Source organism: Lynx canadensis, chromosome D4 (assembly GCF_007474595.2).
Source record: "Lynx canadensis isolate LIC74 chromosome D4, mLynCan4.pri.v2, whole genome shotgun sequence".
Classification (NCBI taxonomy): domain Eukaryota; kingdom Metazoa; phylum Chordata; class Mammalia; order Carnivora; family Felidae; genus Lynx; species Lynx canadensis.
The window spans coordinates 67,887,773-67,902,316 of record NC_044315.2 but is presented as its reverse complement, the minus strand read 5'-3'; the positions used below and the strand labels follow the sequence as shown (position 1 = coordinate 67,902,316).

General features: G+C 39.9%; 1 protein-coding gene across 6 annotated transcripts in view; it reads right to left on the bottom strand.

Annotated features, from left to right (window-relative positions):
- Positions 1–14,544, bottom strand: part of ZNF462 (zinc finger protein 462) — a 133,815-nt gene that overhangs the window by 80,742 nt on the left and 38,529 nt on the right. The window contains exon 1 of one of the 6 annotated variants that reach the window (XM_032595552.1): positions 4,177–4,273. The exons of 4 other annotated variants lie outside the window; for them this stretch is intronic. The gene's annotated coding sequence lies outside the window, so the exon portion shown is untranslated. Of the gene's footprint in view, positions 1–2,304; positions 2,512–4,176; positions 4,274–14,544 lie in introns of those variants that run through there. One more of the 6 variants, XM_030292734.1, reaches the window with a different exon arrangement.

The following is a 14,544-nucleotide window of genomic DNA, read 5'->3' as shown; positions in this document are numbered from 1 at the left end:
TGAATGTGTTTATCACACTTTCAAGAGATATGAGCTCCTGCGTCACTGAAGCTCTAAGACTCACTAAGCTGCCCTAGTCCTCTGAGCTTTAAGGAGCAGCCATTTTAGCTCAGAGCTTCTCCTCCGTGCACAACATGGCTTCTCTGGGATTCTGCTAGGCTGACAATCAGAAATGAGCAGTAGAAGAACAGGCTGGGCTCCTCCTATGCTCTTCTCCTCCCAACAAAGAATGAACTGTTTTCATTGCTTTCCGAAAGGCAGCACCTTTCTCCTCCTCAAATGTCATTCACCAAGATCTCGGAAGGTTCTTTTATCCCATGATTGATAAGCTTGTTCGTTAGTCCCAGCAGAGCACTGGTAATTGCAGGACGATATCCTGGACCAGACCCTGTTCCACAGGAGGATTTGGGGGTGGGTTGGGGGGACCTCCAGAATGCCTTGGCTTCTTGGGAGTCGTCCTTCCACACACAGAAGACATACCATCCGACTCTGCTTGCCAGATTCCAAAGTCTAATGACCTTTGTTAATCACCAGCCAGTCTGTCTGCATCAGCAGACCCTGCCAACAGACACACCCTTCAACACAAAGGCTGTAGCTATTCCTTTTAAAAGAGGTTCTCTGAAAGCTCCATTGTGTAGCCCGAGAGGAAAACAAAATCTCTTCCCTTCAAAACTTCAAGCCTTTAGAAATAATGCAACAAAAGGCTTTCTGCTGTGTGTCTTTCGGAAATTTTGAGACTGGTTTGCACAACATCAACAAAAATTCTGGTCCTGCACAAGGAAAGGAGGGCACCTTCAGCATTGAGTCATCCACCCGGAGATGAAATTCATCTCTCTGTGCAGTTCTCTTAATATCTTGGTGTCTTCTGAAGCTGTTATCAAGGATTCTAACTTCGCTGGATGCAAACACAAACCAACAGCCTCCTTGTTCTGCTACAAAGGAGATTAAAGGGTTAGGAGATCAGAAAAAAAAAAAAAAAAAAACCCACTGATTTGGAAAAAGAAGAGATGATGAAAGTGATTTCCTAATGGGTTCTAGCTTTAATGTTGTTGCAGTCTCTACCTCAAAAATAGCTCAGAGCCTTAGAAGAGGTTAATCTCCAGGCTGCCGAGAGAACCAGCGTCAGGTACAGCTGAATGGCCCTCAATCTGATGTCTGCACCACGCACGGAAATGAGGACGGAGCCTCCTTTGAAAGCCATTTTGCCTTTGTGTACACATTTCTCCTGAAGACGCTGACAGAAGAAAACAGAAATTTCCAGCAGGGCCTAAACAATCAAAAGAAACGGAAACTTGATGTGCTTATGAGACGGAGGGCACACACACGTGCAAGAAGTGAGAGCAGGAGGAGAAGAAGGGAATGGGGGAGGCACAGAGACAAAGAGAGCCGGACGTGAGGATGACCCATCCATCAACCAGACTATGTTTTCGCAGCAGATGGTAATCCTCTGAGAAACCAACAACAAGGAAAGAGATGAGAAGTTAGCTCTGCGTATCTGCCTGTTTCATCCACCCAGCAAGAGGAGCAATACTGAAACACTAAACTAGACACTGATCTGCTACAAAATGATGATTTAAAGCTAAAAGCCCTGATCTCCTACCTACTTACTTCATTTAAAAACACAGTCATAATGAGATTAGCAATACTTTTTTTTTTTTTTTCCTCACTGACCCAATCAGCAAAAGCAAAAGCAAAAGAGGAAGCTTCAGAACTAACTAAAAAGAAATGCCATTTCAGAAGGTCCTGGGGTGAATCTACAAATCAAACAAGCCCCTCCATCTCCTGCCCCCAATGCAGGATTTCCAGGCCCCTCAAGGTCAAACGGGTGTCAATGACTAGACCCTAACACCATCCGCGATGAAAGCTGCTCTGGTAACATGGATTCATTCTCGAATAACCTAGTGCCTAAGTGATTAATCCTCTCAACACGCACGAAGCCCCTAGACCATTCTAATTATTCATTACTCTTCAGTACTACTTGTTATTGGTGATTGGTTTTGTTCCATTTACATTTCTAGTTTGGGGATTTCAAAAGGTGGGGTTTGGATGAGAAACCCTAAATCCAAATTTCCATATCTGATAAACTCCTAAAGACATATTTAAAGAAAACCCAGAGATGTTGTTCAGGATTTGGAATACACACAGGAGAATGGGGAGAGGGAGTTGCTCCGTCAATGACACTGCCTGCCCACCCACTTTCTGTGCTCAGAACCCCAGGGATCCATCATGCCTCCGTGAAGGTGAAAGGGGGCAGCTTTCCCACAGCTTGACTGCGTGTCCTTCCGGCTCACGGCCCAGACATACCTGGAGAGGGGGAGGCATCTTTGATGGCTCACAGTGTTCTTCCAACCCGGGCGACCATCAACCCTCGCCCAGGGCAGCTTGACGAACACGCTTCCCTAGGCCTGCATGGCCCAGGAGCAGAAACATGGTCTTCAAGTCAAAATCCCAACTGTCTCCAGGAAGTGCCCAAACTAACACGTGCAGGCCTTACCCGGATCAAACCTGTTCTCTGATGAAGGACTGTTGACCAGAAATAAAGCTGTGAGGCACCACAGCCACGGGGATTCAGTAGCAACTAATTATAACCTTCAAAGCCTTTGAGAAATAGAACCAGAGACACCATAAGGTGCTTTTCCTCTGTCCACTCCAGAAACCTAGTTTCAGTTATAAGGCACTGAGCTCCCCAGTTCTCCGGAATCTCAAGTCTGATGAAAGGTTTTAGTTAGCACCTGTTGTTTGTGCTTCTCTTACTTTCCAATGAATGGAAAAACCAATTATCCAAGGCCTGGTAGTGGAATGCATAAACTCTGGAATAGTTCAGCTAGAAAAACAGAAACATCAAGAACCTAAAGATCATTCCACAAATACATTTGCAGATCGGAAAAGGCTGATACAATGAGGTCAAGGAGCTATGGCATGTGTCAGGACATTAACATTTCTAATTATGAGCCCCGGCACTACCATGGTTTGGTAGGAAGGAAGGATCTTCATGCTTAGGCTGAAAAATGGGGGGAAACCACTAACTCATCCACTTGAGAATGTGGGCTGCTGTTCTTAAAACAAGACGTATTCTACATCACTACTTATCATTTACCCTTGTCGTGGTCAAAGTGGGAGTTCTAGTAATTTAAAAATCTTTTAAAGCATCTTTACAAACAGGACTGGACTGAGAAATTGATGTAAAACTTCCTTTCAGGACCGAAAACAGCAGTGATAGGATCAAACTGACAAATACAAATATGGAATCTCTGTGTGTGTGTGTGTGTGTGTGTGTGTGTGTGTGTAATAATTAATTTTACTGATTTAATTTGACCTCAGATATGGGTGTGTGTCCTCCAAATTTAACAGGGACTCTGTCTATTAGAGCAGAATCAGCACCTTCCAAATAAGCCCAAATGATTTATGTACTCCTCCCATGTTCTAGTTAAAAATAAATAAATAAACCCACAAAATAAACCAACAAAGAACTTCTGACAACAAACTACCTCCATCGATCCCACAGCATTTGGTACTACCATAGATCCTGGCTCACCATGTGGTGTCTTCAAATGTCCTATCAAATGTTTATACTGTTTGCTACATGATCTAAGCAGTTCTGTGTACTCTTGGCAATTCACCACACTAATGAAAGGTTTAACATATCAGGGAGGATAAATAATTAAGGAATTCAGAAGGGAGACACAGCTGTTCTTCAAAACCAAATTTTCAGAAGAGAAAGGATTAATTTGCAATCACATATGTAACCCCCAATATGATACTGAATTTAAATAGTAGCAGAGAAATACCATGAGACCCTGAGTCCTGCCAATGCACGTAGCCTCTGTTCTGTGTGGTCAGCCCGGTCCATCTGTGGACCTCGCACATGAGCGCAAGTCTGAAGCAGGCAATCTGCAGATGAATAGCCCACTCACTCTCTGGCCCACAATGGTACGTTTCAGGGTATCTCTTGCTTCAGCTTTGTTCTGCGTAAAGTTTGCAAGTATCACCGGACATGTTGAGTAATATTTCATAACAGACACCTTTGGGATCATCATTAAAATGAGATGAGCATCTAGGGATACAATCTAAGTGACTAAAAAACTGTCAGATATGTAAATAAGAAGCAATTCTGGCTGAGTGACCTGTTATGAAAGCAGGTAGTGAGTGTCTAACACAGAAAGAGATAGTACATACCTTCTGGAGAATTCATGCATTCCTTTGCAATGATATAAGGCTAATTGAGGCCAACAGGCCAATCGGCAGCCTGCCAGCTCTCCTGTCCTTAGAAAAGGAAGCGTGTGATTTGAACAAGGAGATAAAAGAGGAGAGAAGGGACTAGAAAAGAAAGGGAGGAAGCAGGGTGGTATCTCAGTAGCTTTAGACTTCATTGTCTGTGAAGGGGAACCTGCAGTTCGCTAGATAACTCTAATTCTGAGAAGTGTCCTGACAATATTCTCCTTGAGAAACAAAACAAACCAAGACGCCTCCTCACACTAAAATTCTCAAAACGCAACCGTGACAAACGCGATCTCAGCTCATCTTGTTCTTCCAAATGACGGAAAGCCATTCTCGGTGTTGAATGAATTCTCTGAAATGTCATGGGCCCATCAGGAAGTTCCTTGGAAACTTTGAAGCCACTCTTGCCCCCGCACTGAGAACAAGAGATAACGGATTTCTCTCCTGGAGAGCCAGTCCTCACCCAAACGGCAGAGACAGAAAATCACGGTGTTCCTTTATAGACTCTTCAGAATGCTGGCTGGGTTTCTACAGACACTTTTCACACTACAAGAACTCTCATTATAAAAATTGTAAAATTAAAGGGAAGTTGCAGATATGCTGCTGGGTCTTCATTACAGAACTGATTAAGACGCAGAGTAAGCAGAAGCTGCAGTAAAACTCATCTTGCACCTCAGGAAAGACCAACCCATGCATCGAGTACCTCCTCTGTGGGTTTGAAAGCTTGACTGACCTCAGGCGTTGGGTATGCCTTCATGGCCGTAACTGTTTCTGGCACAGAAGGTCTGGCCAACCACACAAAGTCTAAATTCCACAGTTTCAGTGAACGGCTCTAGAAACCATTTTAACAATTCACCTTGTTCTCTATTACCACTCAGAGAAAAACAAATCAAAACCAAAAACTGGGGTATGGCTGTCGACTTGTGGAGGGTAGAAGAAAGCTTTGCTGCAAGAACTCTTTTATCTGGGGAAAAGCGCACAAGAATCCCAATCTAATGCCTCAGAGACTCATTCATTGCCTTATGTATATGGTTTGCTCACAAAATTCAGACAAGTCGCTTCTTTTACATGAGAATTTGTCCAAGTTTGCTCATACCAGTAAGGCACACAAGGACCGGATCCAAACACTGCAATGACCTTCCCAGCCTAACTTCTTATATCTGACAAAACTGACTATACAAGCCTGACACTTGGGTCTGTCTGTCTTTCTCCAAACCCTGCTTCCTGATCTAACTACCTCATCAGGATGAAAGCCCTAAGCAGATTGCTTTCTAGAAAGGTAAACAATGGCTGGGCTTGTGTGGATCATGAACACTTCCAGATCCTCCTACCCAAGGACACTGTGAGCTGCCTTTTTTTTCCCCTTCTTAGCCTCCACCTATATAGCAGAAGCTATCAGAGGCTGCTGTCCTTCCTCCTTAGTAAACTAACCAAATGACCCATTCATATTCATTGGTTGTTCCAACAAATTGATAGAATCTTATAATAGGAAACACACAGTATGTGTTTATGTATGGAACTGGCAAATACCCAAGAATTAGTAATGTTTTTTTTAAAAAAACGATAGGCAAGTAATTTCTTTTCCCTTGTAATCTCCAATCAACTTTCAGCAAGTAAGTTTACTCCTAAAAATCACTACCCCTCAAGAACTTCTAAACAGAAAGTTAAGACATTTGTTTGCCAAACCCAAGAGTAGGATTTATCACCATGTGAAAACACAAGAGTGCACCAGTACTCAGCCAAGCCCCACATTCCATAAAACCTTAATAATAAATCTCATTTTTGCCCAACAAATTTGGTTTTTTCAGCTTACTCACTATTGGGCTGCTCTAAAAAAAAAAAAAGATAGAAAGAAAAAAAAAAGAAAAAAAAAGATAATACAGAAATGCCTATCCAGCAAGTAAAAGAATTTGTTCCCAGCAGGTGTGAGAACTCTGCCTGCCACCTTCACCTTAAGCAAGTCTTTCAAAGCCTTTACTTGGGCATTTTGCTAAATGAAGAAATCAGATTATACAAAAAGGGAGGGTTGTATAAATTTTCCTTTGCATCTCTGAAAGACTTTTTTTGACTTAATTCACTCTTTTACTTTTATTACTATCCAGAAAATAAATGTCCAGTTTTGTATGGCTGACTCCTCATCACTGAAGTTCTATCCTCCAAGAGGCATTCCCTGACAACTCTAGCATTTGTCTACCTAACATTTGACCCCCATGAAACTGAGCCCCCTCTCCACAATGCTCACCACACTCACTTTCTATCACATTCCGCTGCTTTACTTCCTTCACTGTTGACATGATTACCTATTTGTGGTCTGTCTCCCTCCTCTAGAACATAAGCACCCTGAGAGCAAGTCCATTCCTGTCTATTCATATTGGTATCTTCAGCACTGGGGACAGCTCACACAACGGGTTCAGCAAATGTGTTGAATGAATGGAAGAATCAGAGATTCTGAAGGATAAGATTCCAACCAAACATGAAAAGATTGGTCATGGGAGTTATATTCTTTTACTAACCCCATGTTATCACAGAGCAGCGGTGGTCCCAACCAGGGGCAATTTTGCCTCCCTCCCCCACTCCTCCACCACCACCATCAAAAACCCCAGTCCAAGAGTATTTGGCAGTATTGACAGACATTTTTGATTCTCACAACTGGAGGGTGGGGTGCAACTGGCATCTAATGGGTAGATGCCAAGGATTTTCCCCACCACAAAAGAACAATCTGGTCCAAAATGTCAATAGTGGAGAGGTTGGAAACCGTGTGACAAGAGGTCTGTGTTATTTTCAGTCTTTGTATATAACCCACCTGCTTTTGTAATCTTTCCAATGGGGTCCTGGCTGGGGTATCTCTGACCAAGATGATCAGCAAATTCTCTCCCAGCGCAAAGATTTTATGATGCTATGGTTCTAAATGACCTAGGTAGCCTTCAGATCACAAGTTTTTATAGTTTTATTTTTTTCTGATTTGGGTATTTTACTAAAAATTTCTCAAGAAAAATGTATGATTAAGATGAGTGTGGGGTGCCTGGTGGCTCAGTTGATTGAGCGTCCAACTTCAGCTCAGGTCACGATCTCATGGTTTGGGAGTCTGAGCCCCACATCAGGCTCACTGCTGTCAGCCCAGAGCCTGCTTCTGAACCTCTGTCCCCTTCTCTCTCTCCTCCTCCCCAACTCATTCTCTCTCTCTCTCTCTCTCTCTCTGTCTCTCTCTTGTCAAAAATAAACATTAAAAAAAAAACTTTAAAAAAAGGTAAGTGACTGGGCCACCTTTCTTTAGTGATAAGGCCCTTGCACTGTTGATGATCCCATGAGCTTTGAGCATAAGGGGTCAATGTCATTAACAGGGTCAAATTCAACACTTAACATGTGGCCTCCAACTAAAATTTCTGTGGAAAACATGATGCACATTTTCTCCTCTTTAATATGTAAAATTATCTTCTTTCAAAGTGATTGGGCCCCAGACTAGTCAAAATCACTCTTCTGAGGTCAAGTAATGTGTTCCTTTGGTTCTTATACCCCCAGGGCCCAGCACAGGTCTGGTCCTGATGAGATTTACGGTATGCATGCATGTATACATGCTTGCTTCCCAGGAGAAGATTCGCCGGTGGTACTAACCGATAGCCAAACTTTTAACAACCTAAGCAATTCCAGAGAACCTTCCATGACCAAAAGAACAAAACTTCATGCGATACAATACTTCTCCTCCACTCCAACTCATGCATGAAACTCAAGAAGCCACATCATGATAATTAGCTGCCTACTGGGGTACAAGGATTTCTAAGTCTTCCCTTGTCCCTGATTTGAGTAAGTGACCATCATTCTTTTCCTCGTCATCCATAGGGAAAGTGCTCTGGCTGCATCATTCCACCCATATAATTATAACACTGTTAAGCTCCGCTGAACTGTGACACTTGGCATCATCACCTGGGGCTATTCTGGAGACTACTTGGTTGCCTTTCCTCCACAAAAAAAACCTTTTAATTCTTGTTTGCAAAGATTCTAGAAAGCCTGAGGAAAAATTCTCCCCTATAGCTCAAAACTATATAAACATTTTCAGTGGAGGGAAGTATAACAAAATTAGGTAGGAGCAGAATTTTCTCTCCTTTGTTTCCCTGAAAATATTGAAACAATATATTACTCGCGCCTTCCTTAAGTCAAATCGAAGAATTCACTCTAAGAAGTTAATAACCTCTAGGCTCATAATGTCCACTAGAGAGGGGATCTTAAAGAACAGATAGTTCAACTTGGTCCAATGTCTTCACTTTTTAGATAGGGAAACTAAGATCTCACGAAAAATAATCTGCACAAGGCTTATAGAACACAAATTCTCAGAAGCCAGAAAAAAAATATGTATCTTTTGAATTCCATCATTTGAAAGTTTGAGTAAAGGCACTCTATAAATGTTACTCAGTTTGTTAATAGCTATTCACACTTAAAGTCCATGCCATGCCCCATATATTCTCACTAACAAGAGCCTTCATTCACTGGGAAGGCAGGCTCCAGAATAACCTCCAGTGTTTCCTCTGTTCTGAATTCTACACTCAGGAGAGTAACTGAAAAGGTGCAAAATCCATAGTCTGCAGTTTGACTGTTCAAAGACCTTCTTAGGCATGCAAACAGTGTGTTCCTACTTTGGAAACACATTTGGAAGACCGAAAGTTGCTGACAAAGGTATACACAGAAGAACAAGAGCTATAACACTGAATTATCTTTCTTCAGAATCCAACCTCATGGAATAGGAACAAGGTTACGTAGTAGCTTTATGCCTGCCAAATCTACCCCATGAGGAACATCGTCTTGTTTCTTATGGAAAATGTGCACTGCCAACAAAGTCACTGAAGAGGCTGGCTGAATGAGTCTTAAGGGTATCTGGAAATATCAGGGTCAGTTCTTTTAAAATGGGAAGGAGAAGAACAGTCAGTCCGACAAATGGCTGGCAAGGAAGCCAGTCTTCTCATAGCACATCTAGTAGTGGCTCGGACCAATAATTCCAGAACATTGTTGATACCAGATTTTACTTCAAGTTATATATTATATTCGGAAACCAGCCACAACGTGGAATATTTTACCACATTTACATATATACGTACGCACGTATTTGTCATCTATTTATCTATATTCCTAGTAGACATCTATACTCCTGTATTGGATATTAAAAAAGCTAATGTATCAGAAAGGCTGGGAATCATCTTTAACTTTTTTTTTAATTTTTTTTTTTAATGTTTATTTATTTTTGAGACAGAGAGAGACAGCATGAACGGGGGAGGGTCAGGGAGAGAGGGAGACACAGAATCTGAAACAGGCTCCAGGCTCTGAGCCATCAGCACAGAGCCTGACACGGGGCTTGACCTCACGAACCGTGAGATCATGACCTGAGCTGAAGTCGGACGCTTAACCGACTGAGCCACCCAGGCGCCCCTCATCTTTAACTTTTTAAATATTCTCCATAAAGTGTCTCGTACAAAAGGTCGCTTATTGTAATGAAGAGAATGGCTTAGAGATCAAGAAGAAACTGAGATCTCTAAGTTTTTTCATGATTTCCTTTCAATACTGTTACACACATTTTGAAGGCCCAAGTAATTCCCATTACTTAGGACAATGATTCTCAAAGTGGGGTTCCTAGACCCAGCCCAGCCTCAGCATCACCAAAGAACTTGTTAGAAATGCAAGTTTTCACACTCCTCTCCAGACTTAATGTGTCAGAAACTCTGGGGGTGGCCCAGCAATCTGTATTTTAATAAGCCCTCGGGGTGATTCTGAGGCTCACTAAAGTCTTAAGATTAAGCTCAAATCCTTCTTCCTGTATGAAACCATCCCTGAGACCAACTCTACAATGGTCCTTCTCCAATGGACGGGGAACCTTACTAATAAATGCCGTTGATTGAATGAATACAATAATAGCTATAGAGTCTTCCAAGAGCCTAAGAGAGGACCAATGTTTGCAAATATTTCACTTCTTTTTTGGCAATTAGTGGGAAAAGACTAAGTTGAGGAATCTAGCATCAGAAGCTATTAAGGGCACATTAAGAGGCAGAGTTCCTGTCTTTGAAACAGTGAATATTGTGGCCAATACAATGCTCAGATTGATGTTCATCTCCCTTAAAAACTTCCGAACAGTTCATGACATGATGTCCTTGATATTTGTAGAGAGGGATGTGGCGATCCACAAAGGAAAAAATTGTGGAGTACTTTATCCAGAAAATACTAAGAGCTCAGTAAATCCTCAAAACCCTAGACTCTTCCATGATAGGAGGCTTTCATGATAAACAAAATCTTATTAGGAAACACCTCCAAACTTGGAGTGGTTATTTGATTTCGCACTAAAGCTAGAGTACAGGGCTAAATCTGCAGTAAGAATCAACATCTGAAAACACAGATGTGTTTGGAAATCCCTCAAAGGAAGGATGTGTGCTTTAAGCTAACCAAGGGACTCCCAGAAAAAAATGGTGGCTAATTGTCTCAAATTGCAAACAAAGGCTTGGCTGAAGGGAAAAAAAGAGGACAACATAAACAAAGGAAAAAAAAAAGTTTGGCAACACCAAAATGACAGATCAATGGGGCCCTCAAATCAAAAGCAGGACTTAAAGCTTAGATTCATAGAATTCAGAGATAAAATTTCCCAACTGTGTCTTGCCCAGGAACCTAACCAGAGGACCACAGTAGACTACTCAAGGGGTATAGAAGTTAAAACGACCCATCAAGACCTAAACTGAGGCTCTGAACACAGAATTCAGCAGGACTTAAGGAGAAAATTTAAAGAGATATTACCTTTCCTACTTGGGGGCCAAGAGCAGGTTCAGACAGTTATGTTCCAACCAGAGATAAATTAGAAAAAAATGAGCTGAGGTTTAAAGAGAGAGAGAGAGAGAGAGAGAGAGAGAAACAGTATGGAAAATACCAATGAATAATCTATTTTGAAAGAACAGGGCACAGATGAAAATTACACACAACAATTAACAGAGATACTATAAAAGAAGAGATCAAAGATAAGATGATAAGACATCAGAATGAGATGAAAGAGGAGCTGGCAATTGAAGAAAGAAACTGACAACAAAAATAGTATCATTGAAGAACCAATAAATATATTAAAGTAGTAACAGACAAATCCACAAACCAAAAACAAAGTTGATGATGTGGAAAACAGTCTTCAAAAACCTACACAAAGCACAGAGAAAAAGGACAAGTAGATGAAAGCAGGTAGAGAAGATGACAGATAAGAAGGTTTGAAAACAGAGATCCAACATACAGATAAAAGGTATTCTAGAAGTAGACAGCAAAACAAAACAGAGCAAAACAAAATACACTCAAATCTGTGATAGAAAATAATTTTGTTGAAATAAAGAAATATCTGTGGTTTTGGGAAAATGTAACAGAGAATCATCAAAATTGAGACATCCTGGTAGTTACAGAATTTCAAAGATAAACAATGAAAGCTATAAAATCAAGATATTTTAATATTGGTCAATTATATGGGGGAAAGTCTGGACTTTGTGGCAGGAACATTCAATGACAGAGAAGTGAAGGGATGTCTACAGAGGCTTGATTGAGCAAGAGAGAGGAGCATGTTGAGTAAGTTCCCAACTAACTTTGCAACCATGTTTAAAAGTAGTAAGAAAGCATTTTCAATCAGCAGTCAAGGAATGCAGCACTTACTATTAACTCTCCTTCAATATCTACTCAGTGATGGAAGATATCCAACCAAGAGAAAATTCAAAATTGAAATCTCAAGAATATGGAATGTAGAGGTAAACAGAGGATGTGAGCACTGAGTCCTCTTACATCCAGAACTAAGACTGAGTAATTAATAATAATTGCAAAACAAGATTATAATCCCTTCAATGCAATAACTATAGTAACAATAAATTATTCCATAGAATAACAATAAAATTAAATAGAATTGGGAAAAATCCTTTTTAAAAAATGTTTTTAATGTTTATTTATTTTTGAGAAAGGGAGAGAGAGAGAGAGAGAGAGCGAGCGAGCGAGCATCAGGGAGGGGCAGGTAGAGGGGGACACAGAATCCAAAGCAGGCTCCAGGCTCTGAGCTGTCAGCATAGAGCCTGACACAGGGCTTGAACCCACAGTCTGTGAGATCATGACCTGAGCTGAAATCGGAGGCTTAACCAACTGAGCCAGGGAAATAAAATCCTCAAGGATAATAGCGGAAACAAAGAGGAAGACATTAGAGGATACATATAAGTGGAAGAATATCCTCAACTTTCATAGTAGAACATATAAAAATACTCGATATTGCTTCCTTCTGAAGTTAATAAATCTCCCAGTAAAGATATAAAGCACATTAAAATTAAAAATTTAATTAGTAATAAAAATAGACTATATAGATTTTAATTTTTTTAATCAAAGAGAACACAGACCATGTAGCAAAAGACAGAAGTCAAAAGAAATGGCACAGAAATATACTAGTAAGTAAATTCACTAGAATCAAGTATATATGTTATAGCAATAAAAGCAAGCTGGATAAATCCTCCTATGGAAAATATCCCGAGTAGATTAAAAAACAAACTCTAATTCCACTTGGTCTATAAGAGACACATATACTAAAAAAGACAAAAAAGTTTGAAAGTAGTAATGATGTAAAAGACACATCAAGGAAAAGTAGAGATCATGACAAATATTATTCAAAGTTAAACTCACAAAAAAGCTTTTAGCTTATCTTTAATTTTTACAGAAATTAAGGGTAAGAAGGAGAAAATATTCTCAGTAACGGAAAATAAATAATCGTTGCAAAAAGAAAAACACTTAATAATGTAAAAAAGTACAATCCACCATGAAGATTTATCATGAACATTTACACTCCCTAACATCACCAAATAAATAAAGAAAATGGCAACAAATAAGAAGGAATAGGCATACGCACTTAATAGATTAAATGAAGAAAGACAACTAAGAAGAGAATTAATAGAATTAAGTTCAGAGACACATTCCAAATTCTATATCCTAGACACAGGAAACACATTTTCATTTCAAGCAACTGTGGGGCATTACAAAGATTTTCAAACACCCATGGAGGTTTACAAGAGACTATCATGTCAGAATTAGGAGATAATAAATGACAAACAGAAAAAAAGTCCATCACTTCTACTTACAATGCAATAAAACTGGGAGAGGGTGGAAGGACAAAAACTTCCAAACACACTTGGAAAATTCTTTTTAGCATTCTCCTAAACAATTTCCGGATTAACCAGAAATAAAAACTCAACTACAGAATGTGACTTTAAAAATGTTATGTATATAAAATATGGAATTTGGTAAAAGCTGTACTTAGAGGACATTTCATAGTTCTATAAAAATTGTGAATCAAGAAATAATAATTCTTATAAGAACCAAGAAATAGTACTAAATGAATTAAACATCCAATGCAAGTAAAAAAAAGAAGGAAGAAAAGTAGAAAAAAAAGGATTTAATTAAGATAAAGATAGAAAACCAAGAATTAAATTTAAAAAAACAATAAAACTGACCATATAACCACAATTTTTAAAAATCTAATACTGTTGGGGCACCTGGGTGGCTCAGTCGGTTAAGTGTCTGACTCTTGATTTCAGCTCAGATCATGACCTCATGATTCATGGGATGGAGCCCTGACAGCAGGGAGCCTCTCTCTGCCCCTGCCCCATGCACAGTCCCCCCCACCCCCCCTCAAAATAAATAAGCTTAAAAATTTAATCTTGTATAAAATTAAAACTTCTAGCTAGCCTAATAAGAAAAAAGGTGTGTGGGGGGTGGGTGAGGCACAAATACAGAGAATTAAGGATAAGAAGCAGAAAATATTCACAAATGTAAATGAAAATAAAGAAATTACTCTATACAACTCATAGTAATACTTGCAAACCTAAGTGCAACGGATGATTGTCTAGAAACATGTATTACCAAAATTAATCCAAGAAGAAACCATACGAATGGAAGACTAGGAAAGAGACAAAGAGCCAGCCCAATCACAAGACAGCCTTCAAAGAATCATTAAATCAGGTATTTTTGAAACTGGTTCAAAGCCTAGAGTCTTAAGAGTTTCGTCAATGTATTTCCACAGCTAGTGTTAACACAAATAGCAAAGCTTGCTTAAAAACAATAATTATAATCATAATACAAGCAACCAATACACAGATAAATATTGAGGCAAGAATTCAGATAAAATCCAAGTGCACATTAAAGAATACTACTCCATGATCAAGTGGGATTCACTGCAGGAAGGCAGTATTTCAATACCAGAAAATCTATACTCTCCTACATTAAGAAGTCAAAGGAGAAAAAATAATGTGATCAATACAGAGCATACTAGACAGCATTTGATGAAATTCAGGATCCACTTCT